The sequence below is a fragment of the Entelurus aequoreus genome, linkage group LG14 (genome assembly GCF_033978785.1).
Source record: "Entelurus aequoreus isolate RoL-2023_Sb linkage group LG14, RoL_Eaeq_v1.1, whole genome shotgun sequence".
In the NCBI taxonomy this organism is placed as follows: Eukaryota; Metazoa; Chordata; class Actinopteri; order Syngnathiformes; family Syngnathidae; genus Entelurus; species Entelurus aequoreus.
The window spans coordinates 19,306,593-19,334,269 of NC_084744.1; the positions used below are offsets into that span (position 1 = coordinate 19,306,593).

At 41.0% G+C, this 27,677-nt stretch overlaps 1 long non-coding RNA gene across 1 annotated transcript in view; it reads right to left on the reverse strand.

Moving 5' to 3' along the window:
• LOC133665287 (uncharacterized) overlaps positions 1-14,413 on the reverse strand; it is an 80,077-nt gene extending 65,664 nt beyond the window's left edge. The window contains exons 1-2 of the long non-coding RNA XR_009828731.1: positions 14,347-14,413; positions 3,510-3,630 (exon numbers count right to left, since the gene is read on the reverse strand). This is a non-coding gene — a long non-coding RNA (uncharacterized LOC133665287). The remainder of the gene's footprint in view (positions 1-3,509; positions 3,631-14,346) is intronic.
• Positions 14,414-27,677: the final 13,264 nt, after the last annotated feature.

The following is a 27,677-nucleotide window of genomic DNA, read 5'->3' on the forward strand; positions in this document are numbered from 1 at the left end:
CTCTGTAGCATGAGCTAACGTGATAGCATCTGTCTCAAATGCAGATAGAAACAAAATAAATAAATCCCTGACTGGAAGGATAGACAGAAGATCAACAATACTATTAAACCATGTACATGTAACTACACGGTTAAAAATTCTCAGCCTGGTAAGGCTTAACAATGCTGTTGCTAACAACGCTAAGTTTAATTTAGCAACTTAGCAACCGGACCTCACAGAACTATGATAAAAACATTAGCGCTCCACCTACGCCAGCCAGCCCTCATCTTCCCATCAACAGCCGTGCTCACCCGCGTTCCAGCGATCGACGGAGCGATGAAGGACTTCATCCGTGGGTTTGGCGGTTAGCATCGGCTAGGCGTCTTCTAAGTAAGTAGTCCTTGTTGTGTTGCTGTAAGTATTGTACTTAGCCGCTAATACACCGATCGATCCCACCTACAACGTTCTTCTTTGCAGCCTCCATTGTTCATTAAACAAATTGCAAAAGATTCACCAACACAGATGTCCAGAATACTGTGGAATTTTGTCGAAGAAAACAAGAGGTTTTTGTATCGGGTCCGATGGGGTCCAACCACTTCCGTGGATTTTGTGACGTCACGCGCATAAGTCATATCCAAAGGAGTTTTTCAACCGGAAGTGTGGCGGGAAATTTCAAATTGCACTTTATAAGTTAACCCGGCCGTATTGGCATGTGTTTCAATGTTAAGATTTCATCATTGATATATAAACTATCAGACTGTGTGGTTGGTAGTAGTGGGTTTCAGTAGGCCTTTAATAAATAAAGGGTTTGTATGTTCTCTATATACAACATTATGTATTATTCTAATTGATCTTTTTTGTAACACAGTTAGTGAATGAAGCGCACATTTGCAGTTGTTTCCCCATATTTCTACACAATAACTGAGATATGTTAACACTAGTGAGCAGTAAAGAATATGAAGTGATTTTTGGTCCAGAACATAATTTGCTTTATTCATTATTGACGTGTTTCTTGCTACTTTACGTTGTATATTTTTTACATGAAATTTCCAATTAATTGTATCATTTATTATTACATCCAAAAATGTGTTTTATTTTACCCTTTCAATATCTACTCCGCCTATTTGTATTTGTGTTTGACTTTCTCTTCTACTGTTACCAAATAGCATTATTTTAGTTTTACTGAGATTCAAAGATAGTCTGTTTTTGTCAAAACATGTTTTTGTTTTTTTTAATAGAGTGCAAAAAAAAAATCCTTCTAGCAAATCACTTTTTATTCATAGTTGTTTTTGTAATAAAACCATTACGTGATTGAATAAATGTGCCATGAGGTGGCGACTTGTCCAGGGTGTACCCCGCCTACCGCCCAAATGCAGCTGGGATAGGCTTCAGCACCCCCGTGCGACCCATAAGGGGATGGATGGGTTGAATAAATGACACCTCCGGTGAAATGCCATCTAATAAATCAAACAACATAATATATTTGTCATTAATGGTATAAATATATGGAGCATTGGACTGCAAAAAATATTGTGCAGCTCTATTTATTGACCTGTCAAAGGTGTTTGACACAGTCAACCATACGATTTTAGGAGATAGATTGCACAGGATTGGCATATCTGGGCATGCTGTTAACTGGTTTTCTAATTGCCTTTCTGATAGAACACAATGTGTCCAGTTTGCTGGGTCTTCTCCATCTTTCCTCCCTGTGTTAAAGGGCGTACCACAGGGTTCTATATTAGGACCCCTGTTGTTCTCCATTTACGTGAACAATCTTTGTGATAAAATATCAGATGCTGCGTTCCATTTCTATGCAGATGATGTGGTCATATATTGTCCATCCCCCTCTGCAGTGCAAACCCTTGAACTCTTGCAGTCTGTTTTTGATGTTGTTCAGTCTCAGCTGACCCAACTTAGGCTAGTGCTAAATGCAGACAAATCTATCCATCCATCCATGTTCTACCGCTTGTCCCTTTCGGGGTTGCGAGGGGTGCTGGAGCCTATCTCAACTGCATTCGGGCAGAAGGCGGGGTACACCCTGGACAAGTCGCCACTTCATCGCAGGGCCAACACAGATAGACAGACAACATTCACGCTCACATTCACACACTAGGGCCAATTTTTAGTGATGCCAATCAACCTATCCCCAAGTGCATGTCTTTAGAGGCGGGAGGAAGCCGCAGTACCCGGAGGGAACCCACGTAGTCACGGGGAGAACATGCAAACTCCACACAGAAAGATCCAGAGCCCGGGATTGAACTCAGGACTACTCAGGACCTTCGTATTGTGAGGCACATGCACTAACCCCTGTACCACCATGCTGCCCCAGACAAATCTAAGGTGATGTTATTCTCAAATGGCAAACAGCTGCCATTGAACATCCCTAAAATATTGACTGTTAATGGGATCGAGCTTGAGTTGGTCACAACATATAAGCACTTAGGAATTATTATTGATGAGAGATTGTCTTTTAAAGTACACATACAAAAGCGTGTGTCCAAGCTTCAAATTAAATTGGGTTTCTTTTTTAGAAATAAGTCTTGTTTTTCCCCAAAAGTTAGGAAACATCTGATCTCATCCACATTTATTCCTTTACTTGGTTATGGAGACTTGTTTTTTATGAATGCACCTGGCAGTTATTTGAAAAAACTAGACACTGTATGTCATTGTTCCTCTAATTTTATTACTGGTTGTGGAAATCACTGTACTCTGTATGCAAAGGCAAACTGTCCATCTTTAACTGCCCGAAGACTTTCTCGATGGATAGTTTTTATATATAAAGGTCTTCTTGGACTTGTCCCCACCTATCTGTGTTCCTTTGTGTGTAGAGACTCCAGTCATTACAGCCTATATCCTCCACATGTTGGTTCCTAGAGCCAACACAGAAGCCTTCAGTTATGCTGCTCCCTGGTCATGGAAGGACATCCAGAAAGATCTGAGGCTACCAGAATTGATCACTTTGGGGGAGTTTTAGGTCCGTTTTTAAAAGATCGAGAAACCAGTTCTCTTGGGAAATGTACTTGCTTTTCAATTTTATTATTACTTAATCATTTTAAATTATTTTTGACCTGTTGTGGTATGACTGCTGTTGTTCTGCTGTATTGTCTTGTTGTAATTAATATTGTAACTTTGTTTGTGCCGACCTCTTTGCTCTTGAAAAAGAGATTTTAATCTCAATGAGTCTTTACCTGGGTAAATAAAGGAAATTGAATAATAAACTGTTATAAACCCTTCATAAGTGTACCGTAACTATCTATCGGTACTGTAATCCTCTTCACTGATTGGCTGGGAGGAGTCACATGCTTCTACAGCCTTTTTGTGAGGTGTGTGGTGTCTTGTTTTCACTAACATGGTTCCTTGCCCTCTAAAGGGTGCCAACCCTCTTGACACACCTTGACTGGTCACAGCCGAGGAGATGGTGCCACAAGTGCGCGCCACAAGTGTTAACACCAATTAAATGCGCGGAACCTTCCTGTCCTTCACACAGTGTGACGTGGCCAACAATAACACACACACTCTCAAACTCTCACCTTCAGCTTTCATTAGAGGCACATCGAATGGCGGCAGATCCTTGCATTTCCTGACATTTTGCAGGAATCGATTGCAATTTAATCAGTGTGGGCGTGCTGTTATCGGCCATGCTTGCAACGGCTGTTGATAGGGAAACAAACCCAGAGATTTACAGCAAGACTGAACACTGCGAAATACAAGAGAGCAACATCAATGTTGATAATAGCAATGGCAGATTTGAAAGCATATTATTTATTGTTATGAACCCTCATTACTTCTTCTCGCCATTTATCCGTCAGTCAATATCAGTGAATTTGCCAGTTGGTAAGTGACATATCTGTCCGTTATTCATTCAAGTCCTAAAAACAATCCCCACAATGTGAATGAATGATCTCTTTAAGCTTTTTGGTTCTGGAATAACCTCATTGTTTTGTGCAATAGTGATAACTGTGTCTCATATCCAAGGGCTAAACACATTACATAAAATACAAAGTCAAAAGCAATGTGCAAGAGTTTAATGTCACTAACTGTGAACTGCAGGTTTTTTATTCAGATTTTAAGAGACGCCTCGAGGTGACCGTAAATAAAGTCTGCACCTCGCTACCAATTTCCTAAAGATTTAATGGGGTGATAATGTGTTCAAATGAAACTCTTCGGGGAGATCTCAAAGTGCACTGATGGAGATTTTCACCCATTTGTACTTACAATATATACATAGGTTGAAAGACTGCGGTATCATCACATTCATTTACAGTATCAGTTGGAAAAGATAAGAGTGCAGGTGACACATAATTGTATCACATTGTATTTGTTTTTGGTCGTTTTACTACTTCTGTTTTCAAAAGAAAAAAGCCCCAAAAGTGGTACAGTTTGAGTTCAACCAACATTTTCTGGAAACATTTTGTCACGTCGCGGGCTCGAACCCGCTTTTCATCGGCAGCAAGTTCTACCAGCACCTCAGTTGGCAGCATGCCAGGACACTCCCCTGTTCGATCTGGACACTTCACGCCCACGCAACGGCGAAGCTGCAGGCAATCAGCGCACCTGGGACTAGTCAAGACAAGCAGCATAAAGACCAGCGGACCCATGGAGCTTACACCGGAACGTAGTTAACTCTTCGCAGTAAGCATCCCGTCTCTGGCTTCCCTCCCGCGTACTTGCGCTCTCTTTTTCTTCCTTGTTTCCCGCGTCTCATGTACTTTGTGCTTCCCGCAGTGTCCTTCCTGTTCCCCTGTGATCGAGTTGTGTATCTCGACTTCCCTCTGGATTTTGGACTGCCTCCCTCGATCCTCTACCCCTGCTTAGACACAGACTTCGTTGCTTCTCTCCAGCCCCGACGGCTTGCCTGCCCACGGACTACCTCTTTGCCTCGCCCCTCTGGACTGACGAAGGATTCATCCAACACGCACTTACAAAAAACCCTGGTAACATTTACATTATTAATTCTACACATCGTCTTGCACCAAACACTTAGAGTAGCATACACCTCCCACACACTCATCAAAGGTTGCAATAAACCTGTTAACCTGATCCTCCTTGTGGTGTCGTCTCCTACCCCTGCTGTACATAACAAATTTGCCTCAAAAGAACAAAACATAATAAAACAAAACATAATAATGTTTCAGCTAAGTCAGCATCTCAAGCGGTAACTCCACAAATGTGTTTTGCTTTTTCTTTCTGTCGTTAACGCAGCGTAACAGTGATGGCAACACGGAACAGTATGCTGATAACCATATATTACGGAATATTACTTTAAACTTTAAAGTAATATGGGGGTCCCCAAACTACGGCCCGCGGGCCGGATCCGGCCCCCCAGCATCCAAAATCCGGCCCACAGGAAGTCCCAAGTAAAAAATTGTTTTTTTTAAATTATTATTATTATTATTATTTTTTAAATCTTTCCTTTATAATCCATTTTCTACCGCTTGTTACTCTTGGTGTCTCCTAGTCGCTCAGGCAAATCATATTGTCTAAAAAAAGAATTTTCCCATCGATAACGTGACAATGTTAAATGTTGATGAACATCAATGTCAATTGATGTTAAATGACAAAACGGATTATAAAGACAATGTATATATATATTTATACATATACAGTATACATATACAGTATATATATATATACATATATGTATGTGTGGGAAAAAATCACAAGACTATTTCATCTCTACAGGCCTGTTTCATGAGGGATTTCCTCAATCCTCTCCTGAGGATTGAGGAAATCCCTCATGAAACAGGCCTGTAGAGATGAAATAGTCTTGTGATTTTTTCCCACACATACATATTACGCTCTACCACGGTATCGAGCACTATTTTTTGGATAATCTAATTAAGACATATATATATATATATATATATATATATATATATATATATATATATATATATATATATATATATATATATATATATATATATATATACACAGCCTGGCCCCCGGCCAAATTTGTTTAACCCAATGCGGCCCCCGAGTCAAAAAGTTTGGGGACCCCTGCTTTAAAGCAACATAAGAGTCTAAAAAGTTAAAGTTAAAGTACCACTGTTACTCACACACACACTAGGTGTGGTGAGATTATCTTCTGCATTTGACTCATCACCCTCATGATGAGGGAGCTGAGGGGAGCAGTGAGCAGCAGTGTTGGCCAGGCGGGAAATATTTTGGTGATTTAACCCCCAATTCCAACCCTTGATGCTGAGTGGCAAGCAGGTAAGTAATGGGTCCCATTTTTATAGTCTTTGGTACCACTCAAACTCATGACCTACCGATCTCAGGGCGGACACTCTAACCACTAGGCAGATTAATACCGTGACGCCTGACGGTATCAAACAAAACTTAGTGTGTAGTTTTTTCCAGATTTTTTTCCGCATTAGCCGGGTGTGGAAATAAACTACATTTCAGAATCAGAATCAGAATCAGAAATCAGAAATACTTTATTAATCCCGGAGGGGAAATTAAGGTTTTCAGCACAATCCCATTCAAGAGCAGACAAACATCACAGGGAGACAGAACAGGATCGCTGACGGGTCTGCCGAATTCCGGTGCCCCTTACAAAAAAGGTGAGAAACAGGTAAACGCTAATGTGTTTACATTAGAGTGGGCCTCTCTGTAGTGGAAAAGTTGGGCCCTGACATCAAAAAGGTTAAGAACACCCCAAGCTAGCATATGTTCCTATATCTCTATGCATATCCAGATGACATATTGATCGGTTCCGAGAAGAAACCTGAGCTGTAAGACTGATGATATTTCACCAACATGAACCTTCCCCTTAATTGCGTGGAGACATCAACATGTTGACGAACTGAGCCCTGCTCGTCTGCTAGCCACTGGGCATCGTTCTGCCTGAGGCTGTGCAAGGAAATGAAGGCATCCAAATAAGTGTTTTGCTGGCGGAAGGCCTGATCAACAAGATAGAAATACTTGCACTGTTTATGTCGGGTTAGAACCCAATCCCGGAGGGAGAAGGGGGTAAGGGAGGTGAAGGATCATCAGTGGTGTGTAACGAGGACATACAGTTGATCCATGCAAACATGCGCAGTGTCATCCATGAGGGAGCGCGGCGTGGACACGCCGGGCTGCGAGCTAATTAGAATTAAACAAATAGGTTCAACACTGCAAAGCGCTTTCCTGCCAAAAGGCTGCAGCGAGATGCAGAGCAGTGCTGGAAATGATCACCTCTAACCATGTCATTAAAGGCACAATGTGCGTCACTGTGGCAACATAAATGCGGTCTCTGCCTTTTTTTTATTTGTAATGCTCGAGAACAATCAAAAGTTGCACCCGATCCCCTGGTGAATTAAAGGCACACAGCTAAATACAGACACACTTTGACAGTTCACGTTTGTCTCCTCTCTGCGGGGAATAGCACATAACAACCTCTTTCTTTCTGCTAGAGGGGGTTAGTTAGTAGCAACACTTGACAATCAAAGCAGCTCTGCCACTCTTAATTGTACAACAATTACCATGACACACAACTTTCAGCTTTTGACGGGTGACCGTAATTGGGTGACACAGTTATTATGTGACGTTTGTTCGCTCTCCTTTTACACATGCAGTGTCTCGCAGAAGTGAGTCCACTTCTACCACAGAACATCTTCTCAAGAGATGGGACGGACGGGCTTCTTGGCTGAATGACGCCTCTGTCTCCTTGGACGCATCCTCGCTCATCCATGCGGATTGGACACTGGCCGAGAGTTGGTGGGCAGCCCAGGGTGGAGTCAGCTCTCTTGGTTGCTTTGTTGGGTCTGCTCCTGTCTCTGGCCATGCTCCCCCCACCCCAGCAGACGATGGCGTGGAACACCGCAAAAGCCACCACAGTGTGTGTGGGTGTTGAAATTATGTTTTTGTTTGGTTGCTTGTCTGTGCTTGGTGCAATCGTGTGTGTGCAATGTATTGTATTGGTTGATTTTTTTTGTTGTTGCTTTACTTTTGTAGCTGCTGGAGTGGCAGCTGGTTGCATCAGCTCTGCTCTTTTAATGTCTTTAATGTTTCCCTCTTACACACGTTTCTGTGTGCTATGATTATGAGGTTTTTATTTTCCTTGGCGTCAGTCTGGACCCCCTCTCCAGGGCCCCAGGCTTAGACTAAATATCACCCCTCCCCTCCCAGCGTTGACCTGTTTTTCACTTTTTTTGTAAGGGGCGCCGGAAGTTGGCAGACCCGTTAGCGATCCTGTTCTGTCTCCCTGTAATGTTTGTTTGCTCTTAAATGGGATTGTGCTGAAAAACGTAATTTCCCCTCAGGGATAATTGAAGTACTTCTGAGTCTGAGTCTGAGATAATAGGCCTTTATTCACCATAGGAACTTTTACAGGAACTTTCCCACTTACCCGAGTAAATAAAGTTCCCCCTGTGTTTCCACCAAAAAACTACCCAGGTAGAATTAAGTTTTTCAGGAACTTTTCAGAGTCCCTGCCAGCTAGGTGGGACTTTTGGAAGGTTCCCAGAACTTTATCGGGGGCGGTCTGTGTTGTCAAATGCTGATTGGTTGAACATAGTTATTTTTGGAACACACAAGCGCCATTACAGAATGTTAAACGACTCGTTTATTTCCCATTTCTTTTGCATTTCTATTACGAAATACTTTACAACGAAGAGAAAGAAGAACAAAAGGAACTTTAGATTTGCAGGAACTTTTTTGGGGCTAAACAGTGGAACTATCACGCAATGCTTTACTCAGCCGTAGTCTTTAAACTATATGCAGTTTATTGTTGTTTATTAGTTTTTACAAATTTAATTTCAATACGCGAAGCTACGAGAAGTGGAAGGACTCTTTTAAATGTTTTTACAGAGGAGTATGAAGCCGGACTAGAAGCGGCGATCTAAGCTGCTTACTACTCTGACTTTGTTGGATAAATGTGAAATATAGGAGGCAGCACACAAGTGGAACAAACGTAAATAACATCAAATATTAACTATTTACTTTATTACACGTTGTAAAAGTAGTCAGTGACACTCTATTTGTGTAGTTATTAGCATCAACTCGAGTGAACAGAATGCTAATGCTAAGAAGCTAACGCTAAAGCAGATGTGTTTGTGTTGTCGGACAAACACTGACATTTATTATTTATATATTGTTATTTACCGGTGAAATGGACCAAAGGGAATCGCATGACCCTCATAAATTATTTCTTTACGGAGAGGACGATTTTCTGACTGTTGGACAATGCGAACAAAAGCCTGATTTGTTATTAACAATTCGGTGGACTTTATTTTATAAATCATAGCGTTTTGTATAGTATTGCTTTGTATTTTAATTACTTACTATTTAGTAAAATAACTGTGACCTAATATTGTCTGTTTATTTACATGGTATTAGTGTTGAGTTGAGTTTGAGTTTATTTCGAACATGCAAGCATACAACATGATAGTAGAAATATTCTAAACCTCTCCTCCATACGTCATCAGTCTGATTTGTATAAACTACCCCGAACTGTGAAATGCGGTTGAAACACAAACCACACACTTCTACAGGAACCCCCTGGTTTTAGGAACCAAAAGTTCCTGAACATTTGGTGGAACAGACCCTAATGTCGCATAAATTAACCGTGGATATACTTTGGAGTAGTCAGTGTACAGCTTGTATAGCTTTACAAACCCCTCATTGTACAAACTTTTCAATTTACGAACCATGGACCGAATTAAAAAATATATATGCTTTGGTGTACGCACCTTGTCTCAGTGTACGAACGTTTCATCCACCCATTATGTGCCTGCAGTGTATGGAGCCAACAATAATTGGGATTGTAGAAAAAGTTGTAGTGGCATCAACAATTTGGTAGTACATCCAACCGGCCTCACAACCGCAGACCATACTCTTTGTTCCTAGTTTCATGAAATATTGTAATAATGTTCAGCATTTACCTTGGAGAGTGGACTTTCTCTCCTACAGCCTGCTTCCTCGTCGTGAAGTAGAATATTATTATGTTGCACACAAACCTTTTTGAGTGACGGAATTAAAAAATCAGAGCCGACAGCGGACCTTCCAGCCGGCCGGGCTAGAAGACAAAACAAACCGAAACATGCCAAACACAGCATCAGCAGCCCCTTCACACTTCCATGAATAAAATGACGGTCGTTTGGATGCCCGTGACTGCATACCATAGAGGCCTGTCGTGGCCCGTGCGACATGGATCGACAGCGCCGCAGGGCTGACTCGCCGCAATTGGTAGGACATGATTGTCAATGGTTTGTTTCTCTGATTCGGTCGTCTGCGACTTCTCCTTTGCACTAACTTTCTCGTTTCAGACAGTTGAGGGCAGGATTGTGTCAATCTGGGGCTGTAGACAAATACTACTTCAACCAAGGGTGAAAAAGCTCGCAACTCAAATTAAAAACACATTCTCAAAATACTAATACGTTAAAAGGGAACTGCACGTTTTTTGGAATTTTGCCTATCGTTCACAATCATTATAAGAGACACGACGACAGAGTTTTTTTTTTCATTCTAAATATTGAATAACTGTGATCAAAAGTCAGCTTAAAATGGAGCCTATGGGAGACGTTCAATTCTGCCTATAGAGCCCTTAAAAAAACATCCAAACACCTCCACTAAGGTTTTATATACATGATGTAAGAACATATGTAATGTAGTAACAGGCACATTTAAATTAACATTTAATATTTTGATCATTTTAAGCATATGCAGCGCATTAATTTAAAAAACGCATCACGTTTCCTTTTTTTTTTTTCTTAATCACTGATTGTTACTCACTGCACACTTTATGAGAGCCAACAATCATTGTAAAACATCACTTACTGTACAAGGTCTGCTGTCATTAGGATGCCGACTGCTGGGATGTTCATATATTCCCATTTAGATGAAGAATGACTCATAATCTTCACGAAAAAACGGGGTGAGGGGGGAACAAGCGATTTTTGTGTCGTTCTAGCCAGTTGGAGTCCCAATTTGTAGGATTATATCCTCAGCCATCTACTTTTCAGGTGAGAGACATGATTTATGATCTACAATAAACTTACAGGGAGCAAGAAAACAAGGAAGCAGCAGACCACTCGATGATGTAAACATAGGCACACACGGAAGTGATCATGTCGCCACTGGAAATAGTTTGTCTCTGTTAGCTCTTATAATAACAATATCACTAATACCTGGTTAATATTCAAGTTAACAAAATGTAAATGGAATATTGTTGGTGCTTTTTGAATGGTTATTTATCTGATTTTATGGGCAGAATAGTGGAGCTCTCATTGGCTCCGCTGTAAGCAGACTTTTATTTACGTTTATTTAATATTTAGAATGCATTTAAAAAATCCATCTGTTGTCATGTCTTTCATAATAATTGTAAACGATAGGCAACCTTTAAAAAAAAAGTGCAGTTCCCCTTTAAGGGGGTCATAGTATAATATATATTCTACATTTAAAACACTTCCTTGTGGTCTACATAAGATGTAATGGTGGTTATTTGGTCCAAATTCTTAATAGTTTGGGTTTCACAGACCATCTTCAAGCTGCTCTCTGACTGCCCCTTCAGAATGTGCCGTTTAGTGGGCGGTCTTAGATTACATGCTGAAGTCTTCCTCCAGGCCAAGCCCAAGCCCAAGCTCTACACTCCATCAGTCCTGTTGTAGTTTTTAGCGCTTCCATATTGAGTATGATGACAGATATTAGTAACAACTATACGCTACTTTGTATTAGAAACGGCAACAGCGAAGGATTTTAACATGCATGTGCATGTACGAGCCAGCCTGCCCCATTAACAAGAGTAAAGTAATAAAGAACTTACTGACAACTGAATAAAAAGGCAGACTCACGCAAAGCTCTTCGGGTAAATATCTACCATATATGGAAATATCCACTGACGTAACTAAGGCAAAGTACGTCACTAAACTCCCAAACTCCCCCAAAAAAGAGCAAGTGTAACGGTACAGTGGGAGAAGGAGACGGCACGGAGGTGGGGACGTCGTTAGCTTGCAGCATGTTTATTGAAATATATATAAAGTGTGTGATTAAACCATATGTATACGATGTGAATATGTGTAGCGATTATATGAGGCGTGTTATCAGGTGGTGTTGAAGGTGTGTGTTGAGATCGGTGCGGAAGTCCAGAAAGGGCAAGGCAGGCTTGGATGTCCGGGGACAGGCAGGAGGTTAGGGGCTGGAGCGAGGTGTCGTGGTCCAAAGGCAGGCGTGAGGTCGAGATCCAAGGAGGCAGCAGAGAGTCCAGAGGGGATCCAGGGAGACGAGACACACAGCTCGAAACCAGGGGACGACGAAGGGCTGTGTACAAGTACAAGTAGCTGTGTTCTGGCACTGGAACACACAGAACGCGCTGGCTTATGAAGGCAGGATGATTGCAGCCGTGCCTCTGTGCGGCTGCAATCAGCAGCAGGAGAGGAGCACCCGTGGGCGTGTCCCGAGGCACGCTCAGCAATAGCGCATAGCAGAGTGAGAGGCGGCAGGTGTTTGAACCGTAACAGCAAGATTGTTTTATAGATAAAGAGTTCAAATTTCTGGGACGTATGGGGATCCCAAATACACAAAAACAGGTATTAATAGGTAATAAAAGTTGGTTTTGCATAATAGTACCCCTTTAAGGTACTGGTAAGTTAAGGTACCACTGTATAGCCTATGCTATTTTTTTTCCAACCATTGGCCAACAGGGTGCACTTGATTTTGCTCCACAAATTCCGCCTAGCAACAAGTAGCCACCAACCAAGACACAGACTCCAAGCCAGTCTGAGCGATACATAACGTTTTATTTCAGTTTCACAGTGAGCCATGAATGGGTTGTGTTTGAACAACACATTTGATTTGGAATTTATTTGTTTTAAATCAGCTATTAAAAGTGACCAGTCATTTTTTTCCTCCATATAAATTGTCACCTTGCATGTGACGACTCCAGTCCTTACTCCTGGTCAAACATGACCAACTCCCCTGCACAGTTCCTTTCCCATTACGCTCCACAACGACCTCTCTGACCAAGGTAATTACCTCGGCTCACGAGTCATCTAAGTCAAAAGATAAAGCCTGCAGAGATCTCCCTGCATCAGATTAGCACACTGCGGCTTTTGTTCGTGGGTCCGCCGGTTCCATTTAGAACCTGCACACCCAGTCTGGTGTGTTTATTCGAGAGTAGGCAAAAGGGAAAATGTGTCTTTAGCTTGCTTGTCAGCATGAGAAGGGAAGATAAGCGCGGTGTGGTATTTAATTAAGAGGGGAGGAAGGCCTAGTGGTGTCAGGCTACACACACACACACACAAACACACACACACACACATTCAAACAGCAATTGACCTTAGTGAACATGTCAGCTTGTTATCTGTGAGACAGTCAACAGTCATGCTCTCAGACAGACTTTAGATTTTTTTTCCTACCCAGTCGCAGCTATTTACAGCAGACGGATTATCGTGTTTACTGATTGTTCTTTTTTTCTCTCTCCGCCTCACGCTACGTGTAATCATGTTCCTAAAATACATGAATAATAAATGCATAAGCAAAATACTTCTCCCCATGCTAGCGTGACAGCCTGGCTGAAGTTGATATGACACAACTGAGAAACAAGACTACTTTTGGAGTCAAATGGGGTATAAAAAAAAAAAGCAGTATATCTGTGTGCATGGGGAAGTGATACGCACAGAAATTGTCTAAATTAGATCAATATCAATTTTACCAGTGCATCTTTATGTGTGCACATTAAGTAGTGACAGGAAGACGGATGCTGTAATTGTGCCATTAACATGTTTATTCTTTATGTGGGTGAACACTGACATCCTCAGGCGGAAAGCAGAATTACACTTCCTTATTCATGTCTTTTTTTAGTGAGTCTTCGTTTCAACCTCATCAATCACAACAAAGGTACTAAGGGGAAAACAAGATACATTCTATACATGTACAAAATTCAGTTTTAATGCAGGATATTTTTATAACCTAAAAAGGCTGAAAAGGTTCATTTTTCTATAACAGACTAGCAAAGGGTAATGTATTGATTAATTTTCCAACTGACTGCTCACATAGAAAAACTAGTTATGGCAAATTAATTAAACACATTTTACTACCGGTTTAAAATTAAAAGTGACATATGCATGTCAAGTGACAACTCGGAATGTTTATCTCAGCCAATAAGACATAATCATTCATTAATAATTACTAGTGTCTCTTTAAGGTGTACTTCTTAAGTTTGACCAGCAGATGGCTTCATAGCAACTGGTTTTAAAATAAAAGAAATTTGCTTGTGAGTATTTTAATTTTTTTACACAGTTGTTACTCCCTCCGAGGTCTTAATCGAGGCTCAAGCCGTTTGTTTTGCTCGCATACATTTATTTTAGCCACGTCTTCTTCACGTTACACACGATGCCAAATATAATGCCGTCAGAACTAATAAAATAAGCAAACAGAACTTACAATTAGTTAGACTCCATTAACGTCTTCTCCATCAAACATTTTGCTGTCTCATGCTGCTTCCCTAATTCCGTCACATATAAATTGTCCCCCCAACAACGTGACCAAACCGGAACAAAAATGTATTCCCCTCTCAATTTACATGGGTTTTGTAACAAAAATAAAGTTAACATGAACTTGCACGAATTAGCCCAAAGAAATACCTTTTTAATCACGTTATGTGCACAATATGAACTTATATTTATGCATTGTATGTATTCTCACCAACTGTGAAATTATATAACAAATATACAGTCGTGGTCAAAAGTTTACATACACTTGTAAAGAACATAATGTCATGGCTGTCTTGAGTTTCCAATAATTTCTACAACTCTTATTTTTTTTGTGATAGAGTGATTGGAGCACATACTTGTTGGTCACAAAAAACATTCATGAAGTTTGGTTCTTTTATGAATTTATTATGGGTCTACTGAAAATGTGACCAAATCTGATGGGTCAAAAGTATACATACAGCAATGTTCATATTTGGTTTCTCTGCAATAAGGCACTTTTGGTAGCCATCCACAAGCTTCTGGTTGAATTTTTGACCACTCCTCTTGATAAAATTGGTGCAGTTCAGCTAAATTTGTTGGTTTTCTGACATGGACTTGTTTCTTCAGCATTGTCCACATGTTTAAGTCAGGACATTGGGAAGGCCATTCTAAAACCTTAATTATAGCCTGATTTAGCCATTCCTTTACCACTTTTGACGTGTGTTTGGGGTCATCGTCCTGTTGGAACACCCAACTACGCCCAACATCCAACCTCCGGGCTGATGATTTTAGGTTGTCCTGAAGAATTTGGAGGTAATCCTCCTTTTTCATGGTCCCATTTACTCTCTGTAAAGCACCAGTTCCATTGGCAGCAAAACAGACCCAGAGCATAATACTACCACCACCATGCATGGCGGTAGGGATGGTGTTCCTGGGATTAAAGGCCTCTCCTTTTCTCCTCTAAACATATTGTTGGGTATTGTGGCCAAACAGCTCAATTTTTGTTTAATCTGACCACAGAACTTTCCTCCACAAGGTCTTATCTTTGTCCATGTGACAATATATAATCCCTCATTTATATTTGTTAATTGGTTGCGGACATGACCACCAGAAATGCATTTCTGCCAAGAAGAAATCATTAGTTATGAATTAAATATTTTAATAGCTAGAGCATAAAAAACATGATTTATACTTTCTAAATAGTTTTCAGCATTACAAGAGCCTTCTAGACATGAAATAAAACCTTATGGTCACCTTTACGCTTTTTTATTCCTATATAGCAGTGATTCTCAAACTGTGGTGCGTCAATCTCGTGGTACGCCGAGTAATCACTTGATTAAAGTGTTTTTTGTTCTATATTAGAACACAGTGTTACTGTTCAAACTGTGTGTTATGTTTCAGTGGCCAAAAAGATTAAATATACTTGTTAAATACAACGTTTGCTTTGTTTTTCAATGAGTATTTAGGCTTACAGGACTACAGTATATTAATGTTTGTCATTATGGCGGTACTTGGAGAGCAACGTTTCTTCTGAGGTGTTACTTTGTGAAACATTTGAAAGCCACTGCAATGCTGCCTGAGGCTGAGCCAATCAGTGGCCACGATACGGAACAACGGGATCTGATTGGTTTGATCCAGGGGTCGGCAACCCGCGGCTCCGGAGCCGCATGCGGCTCCTTGACCATTCTGATGCGGCTCAGCTACATACATGTACCAATACCCAGAATGGGTATTGGTACATGTATGTACCGTCAGTGTAAGATGTGTGGCTGCTGATGTAGTACGCCTTGCTGTCACTTACGTGAGCAAGCTGAAATTGCATTCTACGTGTGGTTGAGCAGGTACACTGTTAGGGCAGGCTGTAGAGGGCGCCAAATGCAGTGTCATCACGCTCTGATATTCGGGAGTCTCCCGGGAAATATGAGAGGGGTTGGCAAGTATGACGCTATCAAGCGCCATTCATTCAAAACTCGCGGGCTGCACTAACATCACATTTCCACATTAAAGTGCGTGCCGGTGCGTGTGTCGGAGACCCCTGGTTAACATAGCACAAAGCATTTAAGCTTTGTATGCGGTGTTTATCATTTTAAATTTAAAAAAATTTTTTGTGGCTCCCATTACTTTCTTTAATTTGTGAAACTTGCCAAAATGGCTCTTTGAGTGGTAAAGGTTGCCGACCCCTGGTTTGACCTAATCTAGGGGTGTCAAACATACGGCCCGTGGGCCGTATGAGGCCAGCGAACAGGTTTTATCCGGCCCGCGGGATGACTTTGCTAAGTATAAAAATTAGCTGAAATTTTTGAATGAAAGAAACTGCTCTTCTAAATGTGTCCACTGGATGTCGCAATAGCAGTCATGTGCGCATGACTTCAGAGGGGGCGGAGCTATGTGCCCGGTTAAGACAGAGGACTGGGGACACATTATCTGGGCGTACATAAATATGCTGAAATAACATGTATCCCCTACTAAATTAATGTGTGATTCATGAAATTAGTCCAAACAACACAAGTTTGGTTGTAGATGATGGTACATGTGTACAGAATAAACCACATGATGTTAGTACATCAGTTGAGGAAAATTAGTAAATTACATTAATAACATGCTGTAATTTGATTGTAATATTACTATGTATTATATCTTCTGATAGATTTGAATTTTACACGAATGAGAGCATTTTAAAATGCTGCCAGACTCACACCTATTTGACTGATGAACATTATCACATCATTTATTTAGAAATTATAAATCACGACAAATGAAGATAGACCACTATGAACAGCAACATGTAAGTGTGAAAAAAGGGAACAAAAACATTGTGATTTGTATGTTTTCGGATTGTGCTTGTTCAATTTTTAAACAAAGAAAAACAATCTGAAGTTGTCTTTAATTTTAAGTTATCATGACATGATTTTACCAGTCCGGCCCACTTGGGAATAGATTTTGCTCTATGTGGCCCCTGAGCTAAAATGAGTCTGACACCCCTGGTCTAATATATTGGCAAATAATACTGTAGCATTGATATTTTTAGTACATTTAACACATGTTATGCTTAAAAATGCTTCATTTTAGGCAAAAATGCTTGAAAATATGCTTTAAAAAAGTTATAGAAAATAATATATAAATATATATTTGAAGCGCGATGTGGCAAGGGATTACTGACTTATGATTTGTAATGATAAACTTGACTTACAGTAATTCTGGGTCTCGAAGATATGGTCTGTTGATGCAGAAAGACGTGTTCTGGTGAGCCAGAACTGGGAGAAGAAAGACTGTGTATACATCTATCATATCAATCACAGGAGGAAAAAAAACAACCTACACATACGCATTTATAAGAGCTCAAGGCTACTGTCAACTTCAATATGTCACTCAAATTCACTGGAAATGATCATTAAGTAGAGATGTCCGATAATATCGGCCTCCCTCCCCCATTTACACTCATTCACACTCATTCACACAAAAGGGTTGTTTCTTTCTGTTATTAATATTCTGGTTCCTACATTATATATCAATATATATCAATACAGTCTGCAACGGATACAGTCCGTAAGCACACATGATTGTGCGTGCTGCTGGTCCACTAATAGTACTAACCTTTAACAGTTAATTTTACTTATTTTCATTAATTACTAGTTTCTATGTAACTGTTTTTATATTGTGTTTACTTTCTTTTTTATTTAAGAAAATGTTTTAAATGTATTTATCTTATTTTATTTGATCTTTTTTTTTTAAAAAGGACCTTATCTTCACCATACCTGGTTGTCCAAATTAGGCATAATAATGTGTTAATTCCACGACTGTATATATCGGTATCGGTTGATATCGGTATCGGTAATTAAGAGTTGGACAATATCGGAATATTGGATATCGGCAAAAAAAGCCATTATCGGACATCCCTAGTACTAACCTTTAACAGTTAATTTTACTCATTTTCATTAATTACTAGTTTCTATGTAACTGTTTTTATATTGTTTTACTTTCTTTTTTATTCAAGAAAATGTTTTGAATTTATTTATCTTATTTTATTTTTTAAATTTTTTAAAAAAAGAACCTTATCTTCACCATACCTGGTTGTCCAAATTAGGCATAATAATGGGTTGATTCCATGACTGTATATATCGGTATCAGTTGATATCGGTATCGGTAATTAAGAGTTGGACAATATCGGAATATCGGATATCGGCAAAAAGCCATTATCGGACATCCCTATCATTAAGAGGAAGGAAGATGCAAAAAATAAGTCTTATCAACATCGCATTGTAATTGGAAGAGTAAAAATGTTTCTAATTGCAGCCTATAAACATATCCGTCTTATTTAGTCTGACAGTTCTCGGAGTTCTATTCCTGCATTAGGCCTGCACTATAAAGGTTGTTACCATCTCAGGATGGTATGGATCCATAAGGCTGATGTCCATGATGGCCAGTAATGCCATCATCATCAACCCCCCCCCCCCCCCCCCCCCTTTGCACAAGTAATAATTCAGTAGGCTTCCTGCTGTTAGTTTGCTTGTACTCTGCAATGCTTTTCATGCTTGGAAAAACTGGATCTTGTTTGTGCACAAGTCCTCATCCTCTTCTTCCTCCTCCCTGCTGATATCCTGACATAGTTGATGTCCATCACTGACATGAAAGCTGCTTCTTCAATGACAACCTTAAACTTTAGCAAGCAAATTCACCCATTGTTTTACATAATGATAAACGAGTGTACCGTTTGCACAACACTATAGATTTACAGTCGCGATCAAAAGTTTACATACACTTGTAAAGAACATAATGTCATGGCTGTCTTGAGTTTCCAATACTTTCTACAAATCTTATTTTTTTGTGATAGAGTGATTGGAGCACATACTTGTTGGTCACAAAAAACATTCATGAAGTTTGGTTCTTTTATGAATTAATTATGGTTCTACTGAAAATGTGACCAAATCTGCTGAGTCAAAAGTATACATACAGCAATGTTAATATTTGGTTACATGTCCCTTGGCAAGTTTCACTGCAATAAGGCGCTTTTGGTAGGCATCCACAACCTTCTGGGAAGCTCCTGGTTGAATTTTTGACCACACCTCTTGACAAAATTGGTGCAGTTCAGCTAAATTTGTTGGTTTTCTGACATGGACTTGTTTCTTCAGCATTGTCTACACGTTTTAGGTGCAAGGTTCAGGACTTTGGGAAGGCCATTCTAAAGCCTTATTTCTAGCCTGATTTAGCCATTGCTTTACCACTTTTGACAAGTGGGGTCATTGTCCTGTTGGAACACCCAACTGCGCCCAAGACCCAACCTCCGGGCTGATGATTTTAGGTTGTCCTGAAGAATTTGGAGGCAATCCTCCTTTTTCATTGTCCCATTTAAAGCACCAGTTCCATTGGCAGCAAAACAGGCCCAGAGCATAATACTACCACCATCATGCTTGACGGTAGGAATTGGTGTTCCTGGGATTAAAGGCCTCACATTTTCTGCTCCAAACATATTGCAAGAGAAGTGGTCAAAAATTCAAGCAGAAGCTTGCCAGAAGCTTGTGGATGGCTACCAAAAGCGCCTTATTGCAGTGAAACTTGCCAAGGGACATGTAACCAAATATTAACATTGCTGTATGTATACTTTTGACCCAGCAGATTTGGTCACATTTTCAGTAGACCCATAATAATTTCACAAAGGAACCAAACTTCATGAATGTTTTTTGTGACCATGTGCTCCAATCACTCTATCACAAAAAAATAAGAGTTGTAGAAAGTATTGGAAACTCAAGACAGCCATGACATTATGTTCTTTACAAGTGTATGTAAACTTTTGATCGCGACTGTACTATGCACTACTAATAAGTCGCTTTTTATTTTTATTAACGTGTCCGAAAAAGAGTAGGAAGTAGAAGAGCTCAATGTATCCTACTCCTTCTCCATATCATAGCAATCACTAATAAATGTGTTTATTTCCTGTGTTGAGCATATGCTACTCGCAAACAGCCAGTGACATCGGGCCCCCGGGTAAAACCCCTGGATGGAGACAAAGCGCATCACCGCTCTCCTCAAACAAGTCTTAGTCACAATATTGGCTGTGTATTGACTCTTTTTCAGTGGCGAGTAAATACAAAACCCAAAACCAGTGAAGTTGGCCCGTTGTGTAAATTGTAAATAAAAACAGATTACAATGATTTGCAAATCCTTTTCAACCTGCAAAGACAAGATACTTAACGTTCGAATTGGTAAACTTTGTTATTTCTTGCAAATGTTAGCTCATTTGGAATTTGATGCCTGCAACATGTTTCAAAAAAGCTGGCACAAGTGGCAAAAAGGACTGAAAAAGTTGAGGAATGCTCATCAAACACTTATTTGGAACATCCCACAGGTGGACAGGCTAATTGGGAACGGGTGGGTGCCATGATTGGGTATAAAAGCAGCTTCCATGAAATGCTCAGTCATTCACAAACAAGGTTGGGGCGAGGGTCACCACTTTGTCAACAAATGCGTGGGCAAATTGTTTAAGAACAACATTTGTCAACGAGCTATTGCAAGGAAATAAGGGATTTCACCATCTACGGTTCGTAATATCATCAAAATGTTCAGAGAACCTGGGGAAATCACTGCACGTAAGCGATGATATTACGGACCTTCGATCCCTCAGGTGGTACTGCATCAAATACCGGCATCGGTGTGTAAAGGATATCAAGACATGGGCTCAGGAACACTTCAGAAGACCAATGTCAGTAACTACAGTTTGTCGCTATATCTGTAAGTACAAGTTAAAATTCTACTATGCAAAGCGAAAGCCATTTATCAACAACACCCAGAAACGTCGCCAGCTTCGCTGGGCCCGAGCTCATCTGAGATGGACTGATGCAGAGCGGAAAAGTGTTCTGTGGTCTGACGAGTCCACATTTCAAATTGTTTTGCAAACTGTGGACGTCGTGTCCTCTGAACCAAAGAGAAAAAGAACCATGCGGATTGTTATAGGTGCAAGGTTCAAAAGCCAGCATCTGTGATAGTATGGGGGTGTATTAGTGCCCAAGGCATGAGTAACTTACACATCTGCGAAGGCACCATTAATGCTGAAAGTTACATACAGGTTTTGGAGCAACATATGTTGCCATCCAAGCAACGTCTTTTTCATGGACGCTCCTGCTTATTTCAGCAAGACATTGCCAAGCCACATTCTGCACATGTTACAACAGTGTGGCTTCGTAGTAAAAGAGTGTGGCTACTAGACTGGCCGTGGTTTCGAGAGCGGGGGGATGTGAGGCTAATGAGAGAGGTGAGGTGTGCAGGTGTGTTCAGGGGTTAAAATACATGCCTGTTGGTGGATCTCTATTATGCAATGACAACAGAACTAAAACAGGCTTCAAAGTAAACTAACAGAATGCTTACAGAGCAGCAAAACAGTTTATCTCTCAGAAAAAGCGTAAATACAAAACACAATGTCCAGACAACAGAAAGCAGCCACGGCTCAACTTAAATAGACTTGATGGTTCATTGAAATCAGGTACGTGGAGCCAGAGCTCAGAGGCAGGGATTAAGTTACTGCAGGTGAACACACACAAAACAGAAAGAGCAACCAAAATAAGAGCGTAAGACAGGAACTAAAACACCAAACAGAGAAAAAAACCAAAAAACTCAAAATAAGACATGATCTGCAGTAGGGTTGTACGGTATACGATAAGTATAGTACCGCGGTACTAATGAATCATATTCGGTCCAATACCGCCTCTGAAAAGTACCGGTCCCCCAATCCCCCGCGCCGTAGTCACGTCATGTCATTGCTGGTTTACGAGCAGAGGAGCATGTTCGGCAGCGCAGAATCCCGGAGTACTTACAGACACAGTGTGTAGACAGAAAAGGGAGAACGGATGCATTTTGGCTTAAAAACTAACGATAAATGTGAAGTTATAACACTGAAACGCCCTCAGGAAGTGGTGTTTTAAGATATGGTTAGCTAGCTAGCGGCTAAAGTCCAGCCGCTGTCGGCAGTGTTATCGCTACTTTAAATCACTAATCCTCGCCTCCATGGTGACAAATAAAGTAAGTTTCTTACAAGTATCATCCCTGCAGGACGAGGAATAGCTAAACATGCTTCACTACACACCGTAGCTCAATGTAAACAAACGCCATTGGTGGATCTACACCTAACATCCACTGTAATGATACCAAGTACAGGCACGTATCTAGTCGATACTACTATAATTACGTCAATATTTTTTAGCATCACATCTTCTTTTGTTTTGTTTTTTTATTTATATTATGTTTATAAACTCGGGAAATACGTCCCTGGACACATGAGGACTTTGAATATGTATGATCCTGTAACGACTCGGTATCGGATTGATACCCACATGTGTGGTATCATCCAAAACTAATATAAAGCATCCAAACAACAGAAGAATAAGTGATTACTACATTTTAACAGAAGTGTAGATAGAACATGTTAAAAGAGAAAGTAAGCAGATATTAACAGTAAATGAACAAGGAGATGATAAAAATAATAGAATGATAAATGACACAATATGTTACTGCATATGTCAGCAGACTAAATTAGGAGCCTTTGTTTGTTTACTTATTACTTACAGACAAGTTGTTTAGTATGTTCACTATTTTATTTAAGGACAAACTTGCAATAAAAAACATATGTTTAATGTACTCTAAAAAATGTTGTTAGAATAAAGTCAATAATGCAATTTTTTGTGATGCCCTTTATTTAGAAATGTATTGAAAAGTTTTGAAATAATTTTAATACCGGTACCAAAATATTGGTATCGGGACAACACTAACCTGCAGTGACAGGTTGTGACAGCTTCATTTTAGTAGTATTGTCCTTCCTTTGACTCATTCTTGCGAGATACTGTACAACGTGCACAGAAAACCAAGACAAATGAGAATGTAGTCCTGCCACTTTAAGGGCACACACTGGCACCCGGTGCTGAATTAAGTCTGAGCCATAGCCCAGGTACAGCCCATGTTGGCTTGAGAGGCATAGCTGAGAGTGCGACATAAGGACGGCTTGTTACAGCACTGCTAGTAAAGATGTTGCCAGACAGCAGCAGAGCACATCTATGTGATGCCAAACTCTCTTGTTTTGCTCCAGCTGGACGCGCATGACAAAGTATGCTGCGCCATCTGTAAGGAGCATCTATCACAAGAGGACACCGTTATCTACTGCACAGCGGCACAAATCCAGCATCTCTGTGTGCGTTATTTCTGACCTTGGAGCAAAGCAGTTAGTCACCATATTGTCTTACACTCATTTGTAATGCTGCCTATTGCATATGGTGTGTGTGGGTGTGTTGTGTGTGTGTGTGTGTGTGTGTGTGTGTGTGTGTGTGTGTGTGTGTGTGTGTGTGTGTGTGTGTGTGTGTGTGTGTGTGTGTGTGTGTGTGTGTGTGTGTGTGTGTGTGTGTGTGTGTGTGTGTGTGTGTGTGTGTGTGTGTGAGGTTCTACGCCAAGTTGTGGAGGGTTATGCTCGGTGTCAGGGAAGCCTGGAAGATAGTAAACAGAGATGTAATCGCCTGCATTTGTCTGACAGTGTTGACGGTGTTGCATTAAGGTCAGGATGTCAGCAGCACCCCACAAACTGTTGCTGTTGTTCTTTCGTTTTTCATTGTTGACGCAGGGCAATGATTACTTGAATGTGCATGAATATTATAAACAACATATATAGTACTATTTTTAGAATTTTAGCGTGTGCAAAATATTGTCCAGGGTTAAACTACAGGAGGGAGATTCATATGACCACATTCGTCGCTGTTCGACACATGAAACGTGACAAATTTGTTGCATGCACTATCCACTTTAGCCGCCAGATGGCGGTAGAGGGTTGAGTATCGTAAAATGTGTTCTGAAGTGAATTAAATTATATAGCGCTTTTCTCTAGTGACTCAAAGCACTTTACATAGTGAAACCCAATATCTAAGATACATTTAAACCAGTGTGGGTGGCACTGGGAGCAGGTGGGTAAAGTATCTTGTCCAAGGACACAACGGCAGTGAATAGAATGGTGGAAGCGAGAATCGAACCTGGATCCCTGAAGTTTCTGACATGGCCACTCTACCAACCGAGCTATGCCGCCCCTTCTGTTGCAATTCCAACTCTGACCACAGTGTCCGTTGCTATGTAGAGTGCTGATTCGCATCATTTTCCACAGACCTATCGTATATGTTGTGTGTGTGTGTGTGTGTGTGTGTGTGTGTGTGTGTGTGTGTGTGTGTGTGTGTGTGTGTGTGTGTTATGTGTGTGTGTGTGTTTATGTGTGTGTGTGTGGGTGTGTGTGAGTGTGTATACGTGTGTGTGTGTTCCTACCCTTCCGTATGAGGACCGGTGAACAAGTTAGGACATAAATCATGGTCCCAATACGGAAAACCATTGCAACTAATAGAGAATGTCTCATTTGCACCCCTGGTGGTGAAATCTACCAAAATCAGGGTGGTCCCAAAAAGGTGGGATTTTTCAAATTGACTGTGTGTCGGTTTTAAAATTGCTCCACCTCTGGTCAACATATGAAATAACAAGTGTGTGTAAAAATGTGCCTGTAGTCATTGAGTCCTGTGATCTGTGCTTTCTTGGGGACAGGGACGATGGTGGCGGTCTTGAAGCAGGACGGCACGTGGCATAGCTCCAGAGAGGTGTTAAAAATGTCAATGAAAACAGGAGCCAGCTGATCCGTGCAGTGTCTCAAAGTGGAGGGGGAGACACCATCCGGCCCGGGGGCCTTCCGCGTGTTTATATATCTAGAAGGGGTGGTCCAATACATAGGTGACTATTCCAGAGTAAAGGACCTCTGTGTTTGATGGAAAACTGGCTAAGAGTGATACGGCCAAAGATAGGACGGAGATTATCAGTTTGTCTATTATTATGATAATGAACTTGTGAATTGGTCTTAAAATAATATTTGAAAGGTGTAGGAAGTGTATTAGGGAGGTAAATACATTTGTAGATAAAAGAAGAGGACTGAACTGTGTTGATATCATAAATAGATAGTACATTTAGTTTCCTAAACAGAGGAGCAGATGGAGCCAAATAGTTAGAGGAGGTAGCTATTACAAATTTATTTTGCATAATGAATATCCATCCATCCATCCATTTTCTACCGCTTGTCCCTTTCGGGGTCGCGGGGGGTCGCTGGAGCCTATCTCAGCTGCATTCGGGTGGAAGGCGGGCTACACCCTGGACAAGTCGCCACCTCATCACAGGGCCAACACAATACATTTGTGTAAATTGGATGGATATGTACTAGCCCATACAACATTGCAATAGATAAGACATGGATAAATTAAACTGTAATAAAGAGTTAAGAGGCATGCCTGATGAACCAAACCCCTGATTCTTCTGATGATACCAAGAGATCTTGACACTTTGTTGGTTACTGAACCTATGTGTTCTCTCCATGACAATTTTTCATCGACTAGGATAGCTAGAAATGTGGTAGATGAAACTTGACTAATTTCGATTCCTCCAATAGAAATCAAATAGAAAATGTGTTTTTGCTTGCAAACACAAAAAAGTTGGATTTTTTTTTACATTTAGTGATCGCCTATTAACAAGAAACTATTCAGATAGCACGGCTATAACAGAATTAGCTTCCCTAATGAGGTTTTCCAATTTCTTGTGAGTTAGGATCACATCTGTATCATCAGCAAACAATGCCATATATTTTGTGATTTATCTCATGAGTTAACTCATTCATTTTGACAGGCGCAGTAAAAATATATCAAATATGTACTTGAACAGGGATCAATGCTTGAGAGGTGAGTCTATTCACAAAAAGACTACACATCCCTCAAACTCTGTTTTTGTTGTATAATTGTTGTGGCCATATTGTGTTGAGCAACTAAGACTAAAACGCAGTGAATGCTTTTTTGCTAAAAAGTTACATTCACAGTTGTCATCACATCTTTCCTAATATACACTATATTGCCAAAAGTATTTGGCCACCTGCCTTGACTCACATATGAACTTGAAGTGCCATCCAATTCCTAACCCATAGGGTTCAATGTGATGTCGGTCCACCTTTTGCAGCTACTACAGCTTCAACTCTTCTGAGAAGGCTGTCCACAAGGTTGCAGAGTGTGTTTATAGGAATTGTCCACCATTTTTTCAAAAGCGCATTGGCGAGGTCACACACTGATGTTGGTCGAGAAGGCCTGGCTCTCAGTCTCCCGTTCTAATTCATCCCAAAGGTGTTCTATCAGGTTCAGGTCAGGACTCTGTGCAGGCCAGTCGAGTTCATCCACACCAGACTCTGTCATCCATGTCTTTATGGACCTTGCTTTGTGCACTGGTGCACAGTCATGTTGGAAGAGGAAGGGGCCCGCTCCAAACTGTTCCCACAAGGTTGGGAGCAGGGAATTGTCGAAAATGTTTTGGTATCCTGGAGCATTCAAAGTTCCTTTCACTGGAACTAAGGGTCCAAGCCCGACTCCTGAAAAACAACCCACCAAATTTCACACTCGGCACAATGCAGTGCAAAATGTACCGTTCTCCTGGCAACCTCCAAACCCAGACTCGTCCATCAGATTGCCAGATGGAAAAGCGTGAATTATCACTCCAAAGAACGCGTCTCCACTGCTCTAGAGTCCATTGGCGACGTGCTTTACACCACTGCATCCGACTCTTTGCATTGGACTTGGTGATGTATGGCTTAGATACAGCTACTCGGCCATGGAAACCCATCAAAAGGTCACATGAAGTTTGGAGCTCTGTAGCAACTGACTGTGTAGAAAGTCGACGACCTCTTTGCACTATGCGCTTCAGCATCCGCTGACCCCTCTCTGTCAGTTTACGTGGCCTACCACTTGGTGGCTGAGTTGCTGTTGTTCCCAAACTCTTCCATTTTCTTATAATAAATTAAATGATAAATGGGTTATACTTGTATAGCGCTTTTCTACCTTCAAGGTACTCAAAGCGCTTTGACAGTATTTCCACATTCACCCATTCACACACACACACATTCACACACTGATGGCGGGAGCTGCCATGCAAGGCGCTAACCAGCAGCCATGAGGAGCAAGGGTGAAGTGTCTTGCCCAAGGACACAACGGACGTGACAAGGATGGTAGAAGGTCGGGATTGAACCCCAGTAACCAGCAACCCTCCGATTGCTGGCACGGCCACTCTACCAACTTCGCCACGCCGCCCGACAGTTGACGTTGGATTATTTAGGAGCGAGGAAATGTCACGACTGGATTTGTTGCACAGGTGGCATCCTATGACAGTTCCACGCTGGAAATCACTGAGCTCCTGAGAGCGGCCCATTCTTTTACAAATGTTTGTAGAAACAGTCTCCCTGCCTAAGTGCTTGATTTTATACACCTGTGGCCGGGC